This window comes from Saccopteryx bilineata, chromosome 4 (assembly GCF_036850765.1).
Source record: "Saccopteryx bilineata isolate mSacBil1 chromosome 4, mSacBil1_pri_phased_curated, whole genome shotgun sequence".
In the NCBI taxonomy this organism is placed as follows: domain Eukaryota; kingdom Metazoa; phylum Chordata; class Mammalia; order Chiroptera; family Emballonuridae; genus Saccopteryx; species Saccopteryx bilineata.
In genome coordinates, this window is record NC_089493.1 from 130,695,460 (window position 1) to 130,718,222 (window position 22,763).

The window sequence follows — 22,763 nt, forward strand, 5'->3', positions numbered from 1 at the left end:
TTTTCTTTTTTCTTAAGAGAGAGAGGTGCGGGGACAGACGGACAGGAAGGGAGAGAGATGAGAAGCATCAACTCATAGGTGCAGCACCTTAGTTGTTCATTGATTGCTTTCTCATATGTGCCTTGATGGGGGGGGGGAGCTCCAGCTGAGGCAATGACACCTTTGGCCTCAAGCCAGCAACCATGGGGTCATGTCTATGATCCCACACTCAAGCTTGCAACCCTATGCTCAAGTTGGCGAGCCTACATGCAAAGTGGCAACCTTGAGGTTTCGAGGTTGATGCTCTATCCACTGCGCCACCGTCTGGTCAGGCAAGACCCCCTCCATTTCTTATCTCTTATCTCATCATGTTCTTTTTCACCTCTCTCTTTCCATGTCTTTTTTTTTTTTTTTTTTTTTGTATTTTTCTGAAGCTGGAAACAGGGAGAGACAGTCAGACAGACTCCCGCATGCGCCCGACCGGGATCCACCTGACACGCCCACCAGGGGCGATGCTCTGCCCACCAGGGGGCGATGCTCTGCTCATCCTGGGCGTCGCCATGTCGTGACCAGAGCCACTCTAGCGCCTGGGGCAGAGGCCACAGGGCCATCCCCAGCGCCCGGGCCATCCTTGCTCCAATGGAGCCTTGGCTGCGGGAGGGGAAGAGAGAGACAGAGAGGAAGGCGCGGCGGAGGGGTGGAGAAGCAAATGGGCGCTTCTCCTGTGTGCCCTGGCCGGGAATCGAACCCGGGTCCTCCGCACGCTAGGCTGACGCTCTACCGCTGAGCCAACCAGCCAGGGCTCCATGTCTTTTTTTCTCTCCACATTTTGACTTCTCCATGTTTCTATGCCTCTGTCTCCCCATGTTTGTGTGCCTCTATGTTTAGGGCTCCCCTCTCTTGCCTTTCTTTGTCTATCCTTCCATGTGTGTCTCTGTCTCTCTCTATCTCAGCGGTTCTCAACCTGTGGGTCGTGACCCCAGCGGGGTTGCCTAAAGCCATTGGAAATACATAATGCATATCAGGTATTTACATTCCGAATCATAACTGTAGCAAAATTACAGTTATGAAGTAGCCACCAAAATTATTTTTTGGTTTGGGGTCACCGCAACATGAGGAAATGTATTGCGGGGTCACGGCATTAGAAAGGTTGAGAACCACTGCTCTATCTCCTCTCTGTTCTTCCATCCTCCAACCCCTTGACTTCATTTGGCCTGTGGACGTGAAGGACCTTCATCAGCCACCATGCTTTCCTGCTCACAAAACTCTCACTCCTTTCTGGTACATCCAGAGGGCGCTGGGACTACCACGGGAGGTTACCCCCCCCCCCCCCCCCCAGTGCAGATTTGAAAGCTGAAGCTCTGGCTGCTGGTAGCAGGCTCCCACCCCTGTGACTCTTCCTCCAAGTTTTCGTCCTGCTCTTTCTCCTGCGGTCCTGCCGGCTGCCCGATTGGGCCGGAGACAGGATTTAGGACCTCGGAGAGCTCCTGCAAGGTGCGGGGGCGGACTGGCCTTCTTTCCCGCGAGAGCAGCTTTAGAGAGGCCGCAGGAATCTCGCGAGAGCGGGTGCGGGCAGGGGCGGTGCGGGCGCGCGCGGAGTTGGCCCCTGGCCCGCGCGTTCTCGGTTTCCAACCCCGGAGCCGCTCGTGGCTGGCTGGGCTTCGCATCGCCAGGTGCAGCGCAGCACAGGGCAGCGCCGTGGCCTTTTGGCAGCCGAACGACAGCAGTGAGTCTGGGCCCGAATGATCGGAGAAGGGCTTTGCAGGGGAGCTGAGCGCAGGGGCGAGAGGGGATCACCCCCTCTGCAGCTCTGTACCCCCCCGCCCCGCTTCACCTTTGGATGAGGGAGGGCAGGCCTAGATGCTGGAGAGGTGGAGAGTCGAGGTCACCTTCCCTGTCCGGAGCGGGGGTGAGAGTACCACGGTGTCCCCCGGCTCTCCAACTTCCACCAACCTCATCCCCATCCCCATCCCCATCTCCCTCCGAGGGGACCCGAGCCTCGGGTGACGTCAGACCTCTGGATTCTGGAGCCTGGGTCTTGGGCCCGCTATTTCTCCCTAATTCCCCCAACCTGGAGTTCCCTGGATCCCGGCCTCCCCTTCCTGGGGCTGATGCACGCAATCGGGGCTATACAGAGGCGACTGGAGGAGGGTTAACTGTGGCCTCCCTTGGGTCCTTTCTGACAATGGGAGCCTGCAGGTGGACCCAAGTTGTTATAGCACCACCACCCCGCACACCTTCCGCCTCTCGGTGGCGACCAGCCTTTGCACGGCTGGTCTGAACAGCCTCAGGATTTGGGGCATGGGTGCACTGGCTTGAGCCTGGGGTCCTGCAGGACTGGGGTGGTGTGTTGGGTGTGCCGGATGTAGCTCGTTCCACCACTGGCAAGAGAGGGTCAAAGGATGAGGGTGAAGTGTTTGGGAGCCCGCCCCTGCCCCTGCCTCCGGGAGATCCTGGTCTGTGGGTTGGGGAAACCAAGGAGAGAATGGAAATTCATCTCAGGCGGTTTCAACCCGTGGCGCCCAGCTCTGGGATGGGGAGTTTAAGGAGGTCCAGCCAGGCAGACTTTCCCGGGGACACGAGGAGCACAGGGAGAAGTGGTGGTGGGGGGGCGGGAAACCAGTGAATAAGGGAGACTTCCTGGAGGAGGTGGAATTTGGATGGGAGGAGAGGCAAGAGAAGGCCTTCTTGGAGAATGGTACGTATGGGCAAAGGCATAGAGGTGGACTTAAGCACAGCTGTTGGGGAGTCTGCTTGTGGGCCCAGCCATGTGAGTCAGGGCGTTGGGGGAGTCTGAAGAATTTTTGCAGCTGGTTTTGCCTCCAAGGGATAGGGCTCAGAAAGAGGGAGATGGTTCTTGTAGGGGTATTACTGATGGACATGATTTTGTTTGGGGCTCACAAGTCTTGCTAGTTGAGATTTGATCTGAGTTTGGTGAGCCTGAAGGACAAGTCCCCAGAGCTGCCAGAGGACTGTCTCTGGGGAAATGGGCCACAGAAACAGGGTGTTCCTAGGTCCACAAACCCTTGGAGTCCTCTCCCTGGCTGGCTGGCCACCTCTGAACAAGTTCATTCCTCTCTCTGGGCAGCTCTTTGCCAGCACCTTTTTCTAGGGTTGAAGTAAAAGGATTAAGTACTGACCTCTCTTGAGGAAGCTGCTTGCTCTATTTTAGAGCCTCCCTGCCTGTTCTTCTCCCATTTCCTTTTCTCCTCACTCTCTCAACCTCCCTCTCCCTTCCCCACCCCACCCCGAAGAAGTTCCTCTAGACCCTGCACTTCCTTCCTGACTGATAGACAACCTGGACTCTCTGAAGGTTTCCTGGAGATGTGGGCATCAGGGTTGGCAGAAGTAGTGGGCTTAGCCCCATTGGGGACGGGCATCTGTTACTCCTCTTTCACCCTTTCGGAGGGTATCCAAGTCTTGAGCAAGAACATAGATTGACAGTGCTCTGCATCCTATCCTGTGTAGGGTCCCTCCTGGAAGCCCCATCCATGAGAGACTGAGGGAGAGGTTTGATGAGAATGAGTGACTGGTTGGTGCCCAATCTCTGGTTAAGCAGTGGGATGTATAGCAGGAATGTTTGGAGAGGTTTCGCAGGAGGGGTGGGCTGTAAGAAGATAGTAGAACTTAGAGGAGCTGACAGGGCTCTGGTTTAGTGGCACTGGAAGCAGAGGAGGGTAGCTTGACATGATCTCATGCTTGAAGCTGGTTGTGTGGGAAGCAGATCAGCCTGTAGTAGAAAAGCCAAGGGTAGTGAGGCAGGCAGTTTGTAGCTAATTGACCCAAAGCCTTGAATGCCAGGCACAGAATCAGTAGGGGCTACTGAATAGTCATCATAGGATAGTGATAGTAATCCCAGGAGAGTGCTGGTTTCTGAACGTGATCACAGTTCTGGGACTTTGTGGTGGGGGGTGGGCGAAGGGGACCAGAGGTAGAACAAGAAGGAGGAACTTCCATCTTAGATAGGCTCTGGGCACCCTGGAAGAAAATGACCATTTCTGTGCCAAGGATGAGGGGTTCGTGCTAGGGAAGGGGGGGGGGGTGAGATCTGGAGCTAGCCCCCAGGTCTCTGGCCTAATCTGAGACCAAGTTTGAGTCCCTTTTCTCTGCCATTGCCATGGGCCTCACTCTCTGTCCTCCCAGCTGAACAGTAAGAAATGGAATAAATTATAATTTGGGTTTTTAACAAACAAAATTCAGGTAGTATTTGCTATCTTATTTAGAAATTCTTCCCTTCTTCCCAAGAGCTCTTCATTCCATGTCATGGGAGGAGTATTCCAAACAGGACTACTCTCCCAAAATCCTTTACTCATAGAAAGGGTGATTAGGGGTTTGTGGGAGAAATGGAACCATACTCATGTTTTCCCACGTCTTGAGTCCCAGTAGAACAAGGGTCGGGAACCTATGGCTCGCGAGCCAGATGTGGCTTTTTTTTTAAAAAAAGATTTTATTTATTCATTTTAGAGAAGGGGGGAGAGAGAGAGAGAGAGAGAGAGAGAGAAAAGGGGCAGAGAAGGGGGGAGGAGCAGGAAGCATCAACTCCCATATGTGCCTTGACTGGGCAAGCCCAGGGTTTCGAACCGGCGACCTCAGCATTCCAGGTCAACGCTTTATCCACTGTGCCACCACAGGTCAGGCAGATGATGTGGCTCTTTTGATGACTGCATCTGGCTCGCAGACAAATCTTTAATTAAAAAAATAATAACATTAAAAATATAAAACATGTTCATGTATTACAATCCATTCATTTCCTACTGCTCATGGTCATGGTTGCGGGTGGCTGGAGCCAATCATAGCTGTCCTCCAGGACAACACCAGATTTTTATTGGATAATGAGTAAAGTACACAGGTCGTTGTATGGCTCTCACGGAATTATATTTAAAAATATGTGGTGTTCATGGCTCTCTCAGCCAAAAAGGTTCCCGACCCCTGCAGTAGAAGGAGGAAGGATCCTAGTCTAATGTGCCTACTCTGTGCTACGGATGCCTGCCCTCTGTCTCCCGAGGTACCAATGTCCTTTTGCTGTTTTCCCTTCTAACTGTACCAGCTTGTAAATAGGCTCATCTCCTATCAGGAAAAATCTTCCTAACTCGATGTTCTCCACTAGTTGCTGCTGTTTTAAACTGGTGGCTTTGTCTTATAAAAATGATATACTGTATGACCATTGTAGAAATCTCAGAAAATAAAAGATAAAAAAGAAAGCAAACAACTTAAAATCTTTCTATTGAGAGATGACTGTCTGACCTGTGGTGGCACAGTGGATAGAGTGTTGGAATGCTGAGGTTGCCGGTTTGAAACCCTGGGTTTCCGGGTCAAGGCACATATGAGAAGCAACTACTGTGAGTTGATGGTTTATGCTCCTCCCTGCCTCCCCTTTCTTTCTCTTTCCTCTCAAAAAAAAAAAAAAAAAAAAAAAAAAGATGACTATTTATTACAGTGTTGTCACTGATATTCTGTGTGTATGTATATTAAAATTTCAGCCAAGTTTAAAATTTTTATTTATTGATTTTGGAGAGAGAGAAAAAGGGAGAGAAAGAAACATTGATTTGTTGTTCCCCTTATTTATGCAATCTTTGGTTGATTCTTATGTGTGTCCTAACCAGGGATTGAACCTACAACCTTGGCATATCGAAACAACGCTCTCACCAACTGAACTACCGGGCCAAGGCTCAGCCAAATGTTTTGGAAGTCTGCTTTGCTAGACTTGTTCCTTCTTTGTCTCCCTCTTGTTTTCCTCTTTTCTTTTTTCCTAGAGAGAGACAGAGAGAGGGACAGGTAGGGACAGACAGACAGGAAGGGAGAGAGATGAGAAAATTCTTTGTTGTGGCACCCTAGTTGTTCATTGACTGCTTTCTCATTTGTGTCTTGATGGGGGGGGGGGCGGGGGGGTGCTACAGCAGACCGAATGACCCCTTGCTCGAGCCAGCAACCTTGGGCTCAAGCTGGTGAGCCTTGCTCAAACCAGATGAGACTGTGCTCAAACCGGTGATCTCGAAGTTTCGAACCTGGGTCCTCCACATCCCAGTCCAATGCTCTACTACCTGGTCAGGCTTGTTTTCCTCTTTTCTTAGCAGCATGGTCTCTATATCCACCACTCCCTGAAGCTGTGACCTCCTAATTGCCAGAACAGCCATGTCACACCTGACTGCTCCATAACCATGGATGTTGTTGACCCGGTTGACCAGTCATTAAAAAGATTGTGATAGCCTGACCGGGCGGTGGCGCAGTGGATAGAGTGTTGGACTGGGATGCGGAAGACCCAGGTTCAAGACCCCAAGGTTGCCAGCTTGAGTGAGGGCTCATCTGGTTTGAGCAATGCTCACCAGCTTGAGCCCAAGGTCGCTGGCTTGAGCAAGGGGTTACTCCATCTGCTGAAGGCTCGTAGTCAAGGCACGAATGAGAAAGCAGTCAATGAACAATTAAGGTGTTGCAATGCGCAACTAAAAACTAATGATTGATGCTTCTCATCTCTCCATTCCTGTCTGTCTGTCTCTGTCTATCCTTCTCTCTTACTCTCTTTGTCTCTATAAAAAATATATATATATTGTGATAACTCACCTGTATTCACTGACATGAAAAAATTTCATGACATTGTTTAGTGGAAAAAAACAGGTTGTAAAACAGCATAGATAAAAGGGTCTCATTTTTGTCATACATACATTAAAAACCAAACCCAAAAACCTGAAGGTGAAAACTATTAAAGGGTTGGCCTCTGAGAAGGTGGATTTTGAAAGAACTTCTTTCTACTTTATGCACTTTAATTTTTTTAGTTTGCAGAAACATAGCTGAAAAGCAACATATTTTCATTTTATTAAAAAGAAAACTTTGAGGCCCTGCCAGTTGGCTCAGTGGACAAAGCGTCAGCCTGGCGTGTGGGTGTCCTGGGTTCAATCCCCAGTCAGGGCACATAAGAGAAGCGACCATCAGCTTCTCTTTCACTGTCCTTTCTAAGGCCTTGAGCCTGCCTGCATCTGCCTGCACCATGTTCTTCCTACCTTTTAGGATCTAGGTTTATCTTACCTCCTTGCACTGGACCCCAGGCTTCTCTGCTCTTTTCAGGGTTTACATCTGTCTGTTGGCAACTGTCCCCTGGGTCCTTTGCATCTCTAGCTTATTTCCATCTTCAACAGACAACCTTCAGCCATCGTTGCCCTTCCTGGACCCCATATTCCACCTACGTAGTATTCTCTCTCTCTAGTTTCTTCCTAGGCATAAGGCAGCCTTCTTCAAAAAAGCTGTCTATACCTGCTTTCCTGTTCAGCTGTGTATCTATATAATTTGGTTGCTACTCCCATTCCCAGGCCACCAAGACAATTCTTGCTGAAATCACAGATGACTTGACATTACTGAGTATAAGGAGTACTTTCATCCCAGCCCTTTACATGCTGTTGTATTTGTTCATTGTCTGTTCCTGAACTTGGAGAATCCCCTCTCTTATTTATTTATTTATTTATTTATTTAGACATACATACATACATAGACAGAGAGAGGGACAGACAGGAAGAGAGAGAAATGAGAAGCATCAGTTCTTCATTGCGGCACCTTAGTTGTTCAATGATTGCTTTCTCATATGTGCCTTGACCGGTGGGGGGGGAATGACTACAGGAGAGCAAGTGACTCCCTGCTCAAGCCAGTGACTTGGCCTCAAGTTAGCAACCTTGGGCTTCAAGCCAATGACCATGGGGTTACATCTATGATCCCACGCTCAAGCGGTGAGCCCGTGCTCAAGCTGGATGAGCCTGCACTCAAGCCGGCAACCTTGGAGTTTTGAACCTGGGTCCTTTGTGTCCCAGTCTGACACTCTATTCACTGAGCCATTGCCTGGTCAGGCATCCTTGTCTTCTGATGTTCCTCCTGCTTCATGGACCACATCCTCTCCTTCTTTGCCAGCTCACACTCTTTTGCTGGACTTTTCATTATCTTTTTTTTTTTTTTTTTTTGGAACAGGCATTACATTCACATGATTCCTAATTTGAAAGATTGTCCCAAATTTTATCAGTTCTGAGATGAACATTTTGATATTTCCAAAAATATTTTGATGTTTGTGTCTTAAATTTTTTGGCATCTTACAAGTTGGCAGTTTTTTTGTTTTCTTTTGGAAAATAAAATTAACAATCTGCCTTAAGATCCATGAATGCTTGGGTAAGATGGTATAAAGATACATACTAAAAAAAACAAAAAAGAACAAAAAAACCAAAACAAAACAAAAAAGATACATACTAACACCCCCCCACCTGCTCCACATCTGTTCAGTTTCTCTGTCCCCTAGGGAAGCCACAGTTATTTTTCTCTTGATATCCTACTAGAGATTCTTTGTGTATTTATTTCCAAATACAAATATATAGAGGGTAGAACAAAAGTAAATTCACAGTTGTTCCTATGGAAAATAATACAAGAACTAATAAATAATAATAATACAAGAATAACTGTGTTTTGCATACTCACAACTCTAAACCCACTTTTGACCTGTATCTCATCAGGGGGTGTGTGTGATGTCCTTGGGTCCTGTTATCAGAAATAGGAAGTTCGGTTGCTTGGTCTGCCAGATCTTCTCATTATTATTATTTTTTGTATTCTTCTGAAGTGAGAAGCGGGGAGATGACAGACTCCGCATGTACCCGACTGGGATCCACCCAGCAAGCCCACTAGGAGGTGATGCTCCTTTGCAACCGGAACCACTCTAGTGCCTGAGGCGGAGGCCATGGAGCCATCCTCAGCACCAATGGAGCCTTGGCTGTGGGAGAGGAAGAGAGAGACAGAGAGAAAGGAGAAGGGGAAGGGTAGAGAAGCAGATGGGCGCTTCTCCTGTGTGCCCTGGCCGCAGATCTTCTCATTATTGAAGTACTTTTTCTCTGTTGGATTAACAAATAATCTAGGAATGGCCCTCAAACTGTGTGACTCTCCTGTTAGTAGCCATCCATCATCCTTGCTTATATCAGTTTTTATACAAGGGTTGTAAATGGTGATTTAAAAGACATTCCGTGATTCTGTCCATTATTAGAACTTTCCCTTTCCCCTTTCCTTTTTTTAGTGAGAAAGAGAGAGAGGCAGACAAAGACAGACAGGGAGGGAGAGAGATGAGAAGCATCAATTTGTAGTTGTGGCACTTTAGTTGTTCATTGATTGCTTTCTCATATGTGCCTTGATGGGGCGGGAGGCTCCAGCCAAACCAGTGACCCCTTGCTCAAGCTTCACCCAGATTCACCAGTTGTTAAACTTTGCCATTTTTGCTTTGATTCTGTCTATATCTATCCCTTCATCATTTCTTCTATTTTTTTTACAGTATAAAATTTTTACATATAGAATTATCCAGCTGGACTCAGCTTAGATGATCCCAATTTTGTTGGCAACATCCAAAGCATTGTAAGTCAGGAGCCAGTCAACATATGCCTCCTTTTCTGCATCAGGCCTGATCAGGGTATTGATCTTGGCCACAGCAATGCCCTGACCTAGAGCATCTTCACAGCCTGTGTGATCTGGTGCTTGTTGGCCTTGATGTCCACAGTGAACACAAGTGTATTGTTGTTTTCTCTCTTCATTGGTGCACTTGGTGGTCAAGGGGAACTTGACAATGGCATAGTGGTCAAACTTGTTTCTCCTTAGGGTGGTCTTCAGAGGCTATTTGGGCTGCTGTTGGAGCCGCAGTGCCTCTGGCTATGTGAAGGTAGGTGACTTGTGGATGGTTTTTTTGTGGCTGTGGATGCCTCTCAGCACTGCTTTCTTTGTCTTCAAAGCCTTTGTTTTAACTTTAGCTCTGGAGGAAGGGCAGGGGTTTCCTTCTTTGCTTTCAGCACCATCTTTGTGAAAAAGCCCTTTGTCACTTAAAATTTTTTTTTGAAAAGACTACTTTTACATTTCTTTTTTAAAAATTTTATAGATTGATTTTAGAGAGAGAGGAAGGGAGAGAGACACAGAAACATTGATCTGTTCCTATATGTGCTTTGACTAGGATGGAACCCACAACCTTTGCATATCAGGGCAATGTCCTAACTAACCAAGCCATCTGCCCCGGGCCTTTCATCATTTCTTATTTTATGAACTATTTGAAGTGACCTCATGATACTTTACCCCCAAACATTGGATCACATATCTCCTAAGAACAAGGACATTCTCCTACATAACCTAGATACAACATTATCACCCTAGAAATGTAACATTGACACAATAATATTTTCCAGTTTAGACTCTATATTCAAGTTTCCTTTGTTACTTGGTTCTTTACAGTGTTTCCCCCAGTCAAGGATTCCACACTGGTTTTCATTGCCATGTATCTTTTGTCTCCGTTAGTTTAGACATTCCTTTATTTTCTTAAAAATTATTTTTGTCAGCCCTGGCCGGTTGGCTCAGCGGTAGAGCGTCGGCCTGCTGTGCGGGAGACCCGGGTTCGATTCCCGGCCAGGGCACATAGGAGAAGCGCCCATTTGCTTCTCCACCCCCCCCCCCTTCCTCTCTCTCTCTTCCTCTCCCGCAGCCAAGGCTCCATTGGAGCAAAGATGGCCCCGGGCGCTGGGGATGGCTCCTTGGCCTCTGCCCCAGGCGCTAGAGTGGCTCTGGTCGCGGCAGAGCGAGAGCATCGCCCCTGGTGGGCGTGCCGTGTGGATCCCGGTTGGGCGCATGCGGGAGTCTGTCTGACTGTCTCTCCCCGTTTCCAGCTTCAGAAAAATACAAAAAAAAAAAAAAATTTTTTTTTTTCTTTTAGGATGTTGGCATTTTTTTAACAGTCCAGGTCAGTTTAGGTTTTAGAATGCTATACGACTTGGATTTGTCTGATTGTTCCTCTTGATTTAATTCAGGTTAAACATTTTGGAGCAGGAATACTATACTGGTGGTGCTCTGACCATCTCTCTGCATCATATTGAGAGGCCTAGTGTTGTCTGTCTGTCCCATTATTGATGAGGTCTTTTTTTTTTTTTTAGAGAGGCAGGGAAAGAGAGACAGGAACATCGAGCTATTCCTATATGTGCCCTGACTGGGGATCGAAAGGTTAAATTTGATCATCAGGTTAAGGTAGCATCTGCTGGCTTTCTTCACAGTAAAGGTGCTTGTTAGCTTTGATAATTAAGTCATCTTTGGGCTAGTACATTGAGACTCTGTTACTCTTTCTACCAACAAGCTTTCACTTAGTGAATGGTTTAGCATGTTTTGACAATCCTTACCTGAATTAGCTATTTCCTTAGTGAATTCAAAATTGGGAGAGCCTTCTAATTCTGTTACTTTTTTTACATTTCTAGCTAAGCATTCTTCTGCAAAGAAGAGCTTTTTTTCCTTCCTCCCTCTCTTTTTAAAAATAAGAGTGTCACTTTGGACTCATGAATTATTTTTTAAAATTCAGTGTGTCATATTATTGTTATTATTACTTTTAATACTCTTAATTGTCCCAAATTTGGCTCCTTCAAACTAGTGTCCTTTTGACATGCCTCCATTTATTGAATGTCTGTTTCTGGCACTACAAGATGTTCTAGACCCTAATAAGGGGATAGCCTTGTACTTGTCTTGGCTTGGGACCAGCCTTATATTGTAGTAAGGTACCAAAAAGCTGAAAAATTAATATTGATATTCTAGAAGGAAAGGTCAGGCTTTCCTGTTATGTCCTTCCTTTGGGGAGGGGAGGGAGAAGAATGTAGAAGTTTCTGGCTTGTAAGAATAATGGATCATTTAGTTTTAAATCTAAAATAAAGGTTAACCTAGAAACTTCTTCTCTTTCAATGGGAGGCAGAATTTTACATACCACCTTGCATTGATTGTAGTTCCTCCCCCTTCCTGGAATCTTTTTTTTTGTTGATTGACTCTCTAATGCTAATACTAAAGGTCATTAATGGCAGCCCTCTTTTTTTTTTTTAATTTATTTTTTACAGAGACAGTGAGTCAGAGAGAGGGATAGACAGGGACAGACAGGAACGGAGAGAGATGAGAAGCATCAATCATTAGTTTTTCATTGTGCGTTGCAACACCTAGTTGTTCATTGATTGCTTTCTCATATGTGCCTTGACCGCAGGTCTTCAGCAGACCGAGTAACCCCTTGCTGGAGCCAGCGACCCTGGGTTCAAACCAGTGGGCTTCTTGCTCAAACCAGATGAGCCCGTGCTCAAGCTGGTGACCTCGGGGCCTCGAACCTGGGTCCTCTGCATCCCAGTCCGACGCTCCATCCACTGCGCCACCGCCTGGTCAGGCCCTTCCTGGAATCTTGAGAGTAAAATACCTCTAGGCTAGTGAGGGAATATGAACCCTGAAAGATTTGTAAACATCTTTGATTGTGTTACCTTGAAAGTCTTACTATTTCTGTATATCCCCTAAACAAATGTTGTCAGCTTGTGCCATGATGTCATATTCTTCCCCGCCCATGTGTAATCAAGGGTATATAAACAACCCCTGAAATATTTTTGGGAGGCACATGATTTGGGCTTCCAGACTGCCCCATGTCAGCTATATGTGGCCGACATATTTAATAAATCTCCTCCTTTAATAAAACTCTTCAAAATTCATCTGGACTTGGTGTCTCTACGTAAGAGACACTGCGGATTTGAGGTATGGGTACTTTACAACAATATATGTTTTTAAGTCATCTTTCATACTGATGCCTCCAATTCCAGTCCAACATCACAGGTCTCTTTTTTTTTTTAACCTTCCCACATTTAATCATTTAATATTTTATCTTCATTGAGAACCCAGGTTCCCAGTAACACACATCTACTCATATGCATTCTCCTATACTACACATTAAAAAGTTTCAAATTCACTCCATTCTAACCAACCCTAACAGTGAACCTGTTAACACATAAGATACATAAGATATTCTTCCAGTTATTTTTGTCCTTGAGATATAACTCTCTTGAGAATACACAGCAAAGTTCATTGGCTACTTCTTTTTGATCATGGTTGTATAAGGTTTATGTGTTTTTGTTCATTTCAACTTCAGAGTTTACTTTTAATTCTGGTATAAGCTTTTGAGTATGTAAGACATTACGTGTATGAAAGTAGGTGTGAAATATCTTTGCACAGAGAAGTTTCATGACTTAGCCTAGCTCGTCCATCATGTAACCATGACATTTGTTTCTGATTTATTCTTCCTGTGTTTCTTTTGCAAAAAAATAAGCAAATTAATACAAATGTTCTTCTTTCTTTCTTTCTCTCTCTCTTTTTCTTTTTGACAGATACAGAGAGAGTCAGAGACAGGGACAGCTAGGGACAGACAGGAAGGGAGAGAGATGAGAAATATCAATTCTTTGTTGCAGCACCTTAGCTGTTCAATGATTGCTTTCTCATATGTGCCTTGACCCGGGGGCTCCAGCAGAGCAAGTGACCCCTTGTTCAAGCTAGCGACCTTGGATCAAACCAGCGACCTTAGGCTTCAAGCCAGTGACCTTACGGCTCAAGCCGGCGACCATGGGGTCATGTCTGTGATCCCACGCTCAAGCGAGCGACCCTGCACTCAAGCCGGATGAGCCCACACTGAAACTTTATAAGCCTGTGCTCAAGCCGGCGACCTTGGGGTTTCAAACCTGGGTCCTCTGTGTCCCAGTTCGATGCTTTATCCACTGCGCCACTGCCTGGTCAAGCTCTCTTTATTTCTTTTTTCTTTGTATTTTTCTGAAGTGAGAAGCTGGGAGGTAGAGAGACAGACTCCCGCATGTACCCAACTGGGATCCACCCAGCAAGCCCACTAGGGGGCGATGATCTACCCATCTGGAGCATTGCTCTGTTGCAACTTGAGCTGTTCTAGTGCCTTAGGCTGAGGCCATGGAGCCGTCCTCAGTGCCTGGGCCAACTTTGCTCCAATGGAGCCTTGGCTGCAGAAGGGGAAGATAGAGATAGAGAGAAAGGGATAGGGGGAGGGGTGGAGAAGCAGATGGGTGCTTCTCCTGTGTGCCCTGGCCGGCAAATGAACCCGGGACTTCCACATGCTGGGCTGACGCTCTACCACTGAGCCAACCGGCCAGGGCCTGGCCTCTCTTTATTTCTTACATAAATGGTTGCATACTATTTATACTTGTCTGCACTTTGTTTTTTGCACTTGAACAGTGTATCCTAGAAATCATTCCATAGCAGTCCAGAGAGAGCACCTTCATTCTTTTTTACTTTTATGTAGTACTCCATTAAATGATGTACCATAGTTCATTCCAGTGGTTGCATTTAGGCTGTTTCCGGCATTTTGCTGCTGCAAAATATTGTCATATTGAATAATGTATACTTGTTTTTTATTTGTGGGTAAATAAACAGAAGTAGGATTTCCTTCTGGGTCAAAAGGAAAATAGATTTATATTCTCCTCTCCCCCTTTTATTTTTATTTATTTATTTATTTATTTATTTCATTTTTCCGAAGCTGGAAACGGGGAGGCAGTCATCAGACTTCCACATGCGCCCGACCGGGATCCACCCGGCATGCCCATCAGGGGGCGATGCTTTGCCCCTCTGGGGCGTCGCTCTGTTGCATCCAGAGCCATTCTAGTGCCTGAGGCAGAGGCCACAGAGCCATCCCCAGCGCCCGGGCCATCTTTGCTCCAATGGAGCCTCGCTGCGGGAGCGGAAGAGAGAGACAGAGATGAAGGAGAGGGGGAGGGGTAGAGAAGCAAATGGGCGCCTCTCCTGTGTGCCCTGGCCGGGAATCGAACCCGGGACTCCTGTACTCCAGGCCGACGCTCTACCGCTGAGCCAACGCCAGGGCTCCCCCTTTTATTTTTAAATATGAAAAGTAGCATATTACTGTATATAGACTGTTCTACATCTTGCATTTTTTTCAATGACTAGAAATTGTGGCGATCTTTGCATCTCAGTGTTTTTTATTTAATTAGCCGCAGAGAATTTAAAAAAATAGCTGCAGAACTGTCTGTTGTTTGACCTTACCATTTATTTAATCTGCCCCCTGTTGATGACATGTCAATTGTTTCCAGTCATTTGATATTACAAATACTGCTACAATTAATGCTGCTATAAGGGTATCATTTCATGTGGGTTCCTCTCATGCTTTTCTTTTTTCCTTTTGTGGTAGATTTTTTGGGTTTTTATATCTGTATTTGATTTTATCACAAAAGGGGCCACAAAAGACTAATTGTCCGAACTTTAAATGAATCCAGTGAAATTTGACTGGAACTCTAGGAGCTGTTTGTTTTTGTTTTTGGAGAGAGAAATAGAGAAAGAGAGGCAGGAAGAGAGAGAGATGAGAAGCATCAATTCGTAGTTGTGTCACTTTAGTTGTTCATTGGTTGCTTCTCATACATGCCTTGACTGAGGGCTCAAGCCAAGCCATTGACCCCTTGCTCAAGCCTGCAACCTTGGGCTTCAAGCCAGTGACCATGGGTTTCAAGCCAGTGACCATGGGGTTATGCTTATGATTCCACACTCAAGCCAGCGACCCTGTGCTCAAGCTGGTAAGCCCATGCTCAAGGCAAAGACCTCAGGGTTTCAAACCTGAGTCCTCAATGTCCCAGGTTGACGTTCTATCCACTGCACCACCACCTGGTCAGGCCAGGTTTTTTTGTTTTTTTTTTTTAAACAAACTTTTTTGTTTTAGAATTAGGAAGAGAGAGGGCCCTGGCCGGTTGGCTCAGGGGTGGAGCGTCAGCCTAGCGTGCGGAGGACCCGGGTTCGATTCCCGGCCAGGGCACACAGGAGAAGCGCCTATTTGCTTCTCCACCCCTCCGCCGCGCCTTCCCCTCTGTCTCTCTCTTCCCCTCCCGCAGCCAAGGCTCCATTGGAGCAAAGATGGCCCGGGCGCTGGGGATGGCTCTGTGGCCTCTGCCTCAGGCGCTGGAGTGGCTCTGGTCGCAACATGGCGACGCCCAGGATGGGCAGAGCATCGCCCCCTGGTGGGCAGAGCGTCGCCCCATGGTGGGCGTGCCGGGTGGATCCCGGTCGGGCGCATGCGGGAGTCTGTCTGACTGTCTCTCCCTGTTTCCAGCTTCAGAAAAATACAAAAAAAAAAAAAAAAAAAAGAATTAGGAAGAGAGAGAGAGAAACAGTGATTTTTGTTTTCACTTATATGTGCTCTAAATCAGGGATTGAACCTGCAACCCTGGAATGTGGGGACAACGTTCTAACCAACTGAGCAACCCAGCCAGGGCTTTAAAGCAATTTTTTTAAAGCAAACTTTTAATTGAAGTATAACTAATAGGAGAAGTGCACAGATCATAAATGTATGCTTGATGAAATTTTTTTTTTTTCAGAGAGAGAAGAAGGAAGAGAGAAAGAGAGAGAGAGGAGAACTTTGATTTTTTCTTCCACTTATTTATGCCATCATTGGTTGATTCTTGTATGTGCCCTGACCAGGGATTCAACCCGCAACCTTGACATGTCAAGAATGTTAGGTTGGGTCCCAGGCCCCCTTATCAAAAGCCTCAACTAACCAGTTAAACTTTAGGTGACCTGGGGCAGTTCCTGTAACTTTCCACCTGAGCAGTCCTGATTGATATCTTATGTCTGCCTGACCCTCAAACATCCTGCCAGCTAGTCATCCCCCCTTCACTTATCTGAACATCCTGTCACTTGATCAACTCCACCCTCCCTCTCCCATTGTTTAACTGCCACAGGCAACAGAACTTTTTCCCGGGTAGCAGGAAGTACCACCAAATCCTGTTCTGTATAGGATAAAGCTTTTCATCTTCTCATTGCTTATGCTACTAGGGTCTCAGCCCACCTGTTCACAGATACATAAATAATTTTTTAAAGACTGTATTTATTCATTTTTAGAGAGGAAAGAGAGAGAGAAGGGGGGAGGAACAGGAAACATTAACTCCCATATGTGCCTTGACCAAGCAAGCCCGGGGTTTTGAACCTGCAACCTCAGCATTCTAGGTCAACACTTTTATCCACTGTGCTACCACAGGTCAGGCCATAAATAAGTTTCTTGTAAAACTCATCAGGTGGCCCTGCCTAGTTTGCTCAGTGGTAGAACATTGGCTCCTGTAAAGCCAGTAGCCACGGCGACCATCACAGCAGCCTGGCCCATGCAGGTTCGCATTGGATTCGGACAGACGGTAATGAAACAATGGAGCCAAAAACTGGTGGACCATTATCTTTAATCCTAGCTTGCACCCGGTGGGCAAGTAAAAACACACACTGGGCTCCAACCCCCACTCATACAGTGCTCACAAAGCTACTGATTTATCCGAGTTTCTTAGAATCAAAGGTTTCTAGCTCACCAGACTTATTCACCTCTATTCCCCATCTCCTTTCTCCCTTCGCAAACTCTGCACAGACTGGCTTCTCACTCAGCACTCTACCATCTTGGCTGCTTCTCTTGGCCTCCTCCACGTGGCCTTTCTCTGCTCTCCTCTCTAATGCTAATCTCAGGAACCGAGAGAGCAAGCTCCTGGTCTGCCCCACTTTATAGTATAGAAATCAAAACTTTTAATCCAATATATATACAAACAAGGAAGTCTCTGATACATAGTCACTTATCTGAGGCATAATGGGATTCCTCATGAGAGTGCACCACCCCACATCATGCAATCAGTCAAAGGTGTGAAAGACTTAGTCCCAAAACCAAGCCCCAGGCTACAAGGATCCTGCCTGCATAAGCCCGCCCCCAACACACATTAATATAATCACGCGGACCCTGGCCGGTTGGCTCAGTGGTAGAGCGTCGGCCTGGTGTGCAAAGTCCCGGGTTCGATTCCCGGCCAGGGCACACAGGAGAAGCGTCCATCTGCTTCTCCACCCCTCCCCTTCTCCTTCCTCTCTGTCTCTCTCTTCCCCTCCCGCAGCCGAGGCTCCATTGGAGCAAAGATGGCCCTGGCGCTGGGGATGGCTCCTTGGCCTCTGCCCCAGGCGCTAGAGTGGCACTGGTCCCGGCAGAGTGACGCCCCGGAGGGGCAGAGCATTGCCCCCTGGTGGGCAGAGTGTGGCTCCCTGGTGGGCGTGCCGGGTGGATCCTGGTCGGGCGCATGCGGGAGTCTGTCTCTCCCCGTTTCTAGCTTCGGAAAAATACAAAAAAATATATATATATTTTTTTTTATTTTATTATTATATATATATATATATATAATCACGACCATCCTAAGCAAGAAGGGCAACTAATTCACCTGGGCGACGGGCTTCCACGTGGACAGCACCATCTTTAACAAAGTGAGCATAATATATTTTATCTGCCCAACAAGCTCGGTGTATGGATATCCTGGGTTCTATTCCTGGTTAGGGCACAAAGGAGAAGGGACCATCTGCTTCTCCACCCATCCCCCTCTGTTGTAAAGTACTGTACCCCAGATTCTGAAAAGTACCGTACTTCACTTCAGCAGGTTTAGGTAGAGACACCAAGTCCAGATGAATTTTGAAAGGTTTTATTAAAGGAGGATATTTATTAAATATGCCGGCCACATATGGCTGACACAGGGTATCTGCAGACCCAAAGCATGCACGCTGAGTATATTCAGAGGCTGGTTACATACCCTTTGACTACATACAGGTTGGGGGAGCATGACAGCATGACACAATCATTAACAAGATTATAACATTTGTCTAGGGGATTTACAAAAAACTTCAAACTTTCAAGGTAATACAATCAAAGACATTCATAAGCCTTTTAGTATCTATCTCTCCTCCTTTGCCTAGAGGTACACATTAATCTCAGGATTCCAGGAAGGGAGGGAGAGCCAAAATCAGTGTAGAGTGGTATGTAAATTTTGTCTCTTATTGAAAGGGAAAGGGAATTCTTCAGATAACCTTAATCCTTTCAGAAAACTTAAAACCAAAGACCCTAGTGCCTGACCAGGTGGTGGCGCAGTGGATAGAGCGTTGGACTGGGATGCCAAGGACCCAGGTTCGAGACTCTGAGGTCACCAGCTTGAGCGTGGGCTCATCTGGTTTGAGCAAAAGCTCCCCAGCTTGGACCCAAGGTCACTGGCTCGAGCAAGGGGTTACTCGGTCTGCTGAAGGCCCGTGGTCAAGGCACATATGAGAAAGCAATCAATGAACAACTAAGGTGTTGCAATGCGCAATGAAAAACTAATGATTGATGCTTCTCATCTCTCCGTTCCTGTCTGTCTGTCCCTGTCTGTGACTCTCTTTCTGTCTCTGTAAAATAAACACATAAAAAATAAAAAATAAAAACAAAGACCCTAGTCATCCTTGTAAGTCAGGAGACTGGTATATCCTTTTCCCTCCATTTTCCAAAGAAAGGACAGGACAGAAAGACTTCTCCTCTTTAAAATGGTGTTGCCAATATTAACTTTTACAGTTCTCTAGCACCTTACCACATTCCCCACTGGTTTATATCTTAAGTCAAATCTTTGACTTAATTTACCAAAGAGCATGAGGCTGTAATAGATAATTAACAGACAGCATTAATAGCAATACAGTTCATTAAAGAAACAAATGTTACTGATTAATTTCCTATAAACTGCACAAACCTTTTGCAACTTACATAAAATTAAATGGCTTTTGTTTTACCCTAGTTTCCCTTTTCCCCAAAGTCTGATTAAAAAGAGTCCTTAGCCTGACCGGGCGGTAGCGCAGTGGATAGAGCGTCGGACTGGGATGCGGAAGACCCAGGTTCAAGACCCCGAGGTCTCCAGCTTGAGAGAGGGCTTATCTGGTTTGAGCAAAAAGCTCACCAGCTTGAGCCCAAGGTCGCTGGCTCAAGCAAGGGGTTACTCGATCTGCTGAAGGCCCGTGGTCAAGGCACGTATGAGAAGGCAATCAAAGAACAATTAAGGTGTTGCAATGTGCAATGAAAAACTAATGATTGATGCTTCTCATCTCTCCGTTCCTGTCTGTCTGTCCCTGTCTATTCCTCTCTTTCTGTCTCTGTAAAAAAAAAAAAGTCCTTACTTTCTTCATGCATTAGCCATACATAGACCAACCAGCTTCCGGTCTGTGGTTGGAGTAGGGCAGGGGCCCCCAAACTACAGCCCGCGGCCGCATGCGGCCCCCTGAGGCCATTTATCTGGCCCCCGCCGCACTTCCGGAAGGGGCACCTCTTTCATTGGTGGTCAGTGAGAGGAGCATAGTTCCCATTGAAATACGGGTCAGTTTATTGATTTAAATTTACTTGTTCTTTTTTTTAAATATTATATTTGTTCCCGTTTTGTTTTTTTACTTTAAAATAAGATATGTGCATTGTGCACAGGGATTTGTTCATAGTTTTTTTTATAGTCTGGCCCTCCAACGGTCTGAGGGACAGTGAACTGGCCCCCTGTGTAAAAAGTTTGGGGACCCCTGGAGTAGGGCATGCCTTCTACCTTGGCAGCAGTGGGAGTAGTCAGGATCATGGTGCGTGGACCTGTCCACGTGGGAGTCAGTCCTTGGGTGATTTACTTTTTTTTTGGCAGAGACAGAGTCAGAGAGAGGGACAGATAGGGAGAGACAGACAGGAAGGGGGAGAGATGAGAATCATCAATTCTTCGTTGCAGCTCCTTAGTTGTTCATTGATTGATTTCTCATATGTGCCTTGACCGGGGGCTACTGCAGACTGAGTGACCCCCTGCTCAAGCCAGTGACCTTGGGTCCAAGCTGTTGAGCCTTGCTCAAACCAGATGAGCCCGTGCTCAAGCTGGTGACCTCGGGGTCTCAAACCCGGGTCCCCTGTGTCCCAGTTGTATGCTCTATCCACTGCACCACTGCCTAGTCAGGTGGGTGATGTACTTCTTTACCTAGATTGAGTCCCCAGGCTGAAAGGGATGTACTGGATCTCCTGGCAGTGCTGGAAGTGCCTCTCTGACAGTCTTTTGAACAGCTTGCTGTATAACCTGCAGACCCTGAAAGTACTTAAGGAAAGAGTGGTCACGTTTATTCATGTATTTTACTTGCCCTGAACCTTTTGGGGCCTGTGGGCACCATGTAACTTCAAATTAGCTTCTAATTAATATTGGGTTCCTTTCTTACTAGCTGTGAGACTTTGGATATAAATGCAGGCCTAACATTAGAATGGGCAAGTTAAACCTGGAAAGAATTCTATATAGCAACTTCCTAACAACTGTCACTGTGGCCCCACTTCTAGTAGGAAAAGCTTCTACCTATTTGTCAATTATTTTATTAAAGTCTATTTCTAAATGTTTAGCTGGGAAAACTCCTTTCCTGTTTCTTTTTATAATTCCCTTATTTTGCTTAGTATTCACTTGGACATAAACCACTCAGATATTATGCGTTCTGTAATAGATTCCAAGTCTGGCTTTTCTAATTATTCCTTTCCTGTTGGCAAAATCTTTTTCTAATTGGTTTTGAATAAACCTTTTGGCAATAAGGGTCCTAAAAACTCCACTGATTTTGCGTGGCATTTTTCTACTCATTTAAATTCCTATGTTCTGATTTTGAGGCAGACTGGAAAAATATAAAATAAACAATAAAATTAAAACAGCTAATGTTAGCCCTGGCCGGTTCAGCCTGGCGTGCGGGAGTCCCGGATTCGATTCCTGGCCAGGGCACACAGGAGAAGCACCCATCTGCTTCTTACCCCTCCCCCTCTCCTTCCTCTGTCTCTCTCTTCCCCTCCTGCGGCCGAGGCTCCATTGGAGCAAAGATGGCCCGGGCACTGGGGATGGCTCCTTGGCCTCTGCCCCAGGCGCTAGAGTGGCTCTGGTCGCAACAGAGTGACACCCCGGAGGGGCAGAGCATCGCCCCCTGGTGGGCAGAGCGTCGCCCCCTGGTGGGCGTGCCGGGTGGATCCCGGTTGGGCGCATGCGGGAGTCTGTCTGACTGTCTCTCCCGTTTCCAGCTTCGGAAAAGTACAAAAAAACCACAAAAAACAAAAAAACAAAAACAGCTAATGTTAACAAATACTATAACAAGTGTCCTAACACAATGAAGTGACCAAAGCCCACTAGATTATCAAACAAAGTTCTAAATATAACAGGATTCAAAAATTCTTACAGTCTTGAATGTCCTTAACATGTTAACGTAATTTCACTAAGTCCATGTTGACACCATTATTGTTTTATATTATTTACAAATGTAATCCAATTCCTACTTCAGTCTGAGGATTGTCCCAAAGAGCAGGAGTCACACATATTCAGGTAAAGTCCACAAGGCACTGGAGTTGTGGTCACATTCCACACTCTGCAGCTAGAGTCTAAGTCCCAATGACCACTGCTTCTAACTGGCAATGATTCAGGTAGATTGGAAAAGCTGTCTGCGGCACATATAGAGAGAGAGCTTTCATTTTCTTTAAACTAGAGCAGGGGTTGGGAACCTTTTTGGCTGAGAGAGCCATGAACGCCACATATTTTAAAATGTAATTCCATGAGAGCCATACAACAACCCGTGTACATTACGCATTATCCAATAAAAATTTGGTGTTGTCCCAGTGGACAGCTGTGATTGGCTCTAGCCACCCACAACCATGAACATGAGCGGTAGGAAATGAATGGATTGTAACACATGAGAATGTTTTATATTTTTAACATTATTATTTTTATTAAAGATTTGTCTGCGAGCCAGATGCAGCCATCAAAAGAGCCACATCTGGCTCGCGAGCCATAGGTTCCTGACCCCTGAACTAGAGAGATGAACCCAGGGGGTCTTTCCCTGGGGCTCTGCAAATGTGACATGGTAAGGAGAACCTTGGGTTACACTATGTTGGGGTTTCAGAGGTAAATTTATTTAAATTAGGAGCAGGTCCCAGCCTAAAATAGGCATGGGGCATTGAGACAAGAGGAATAAAGGAGACACTATACATTAAACAAAGCAACAAAAATTAAGACTGTCAATACCCACAATAGAGATCTTTGAGGGATAAATAAAACTTGAATATTAGGCAAGGTATAGTAAATGGCCCTTGTGTTTACAAGGAATGAGATCAGTTTACCTGCTGGAAGAAATACCCTAGGCTCATCCACGGTGACGTGAGGTGGGGCCAA

General features: G+C 46.3%; 1 protein-coding gene and 1 non-coding gene across 4 annotated transcripts in view; both read left to right on the forward strand.

Moving 5' to 3' along the window:
- Positions 1 to 1,612: 1,612 nt before the first annotated feature.
- The window catches only part of SCAMP5 (secretory carrier membrane protein 5), a 43,272-nt gene continuing 22,121 nt past the window's right edge, over positions 1,613 to 22,763 (forward strand). The window contains exons 1-2 of one of the 3 annotated variants that reach the window (XM_066278216.1): positions 1,613 to 1,709; positions 9,583 to 9,643. The gene's annotated coding sequence lies outside the window, so the exon portion shown is untranslated. The remainder of the gene's footprint in view (positions 1,710 to 9,582; positions 9,644 to 22,763) is intronic. The other 2 variants (XM_066278215.1, XM_066278217.1) reach the window with 2 other exon arrangements.
- Positions 10,307 to 10,382, forward strand: TRNAS-GCU (transfer RNA serine (anticodon GCU)). Its single transcript has one exon. It is a non-coding gene; the product is annotated as a tRNA-Ser (tRNA).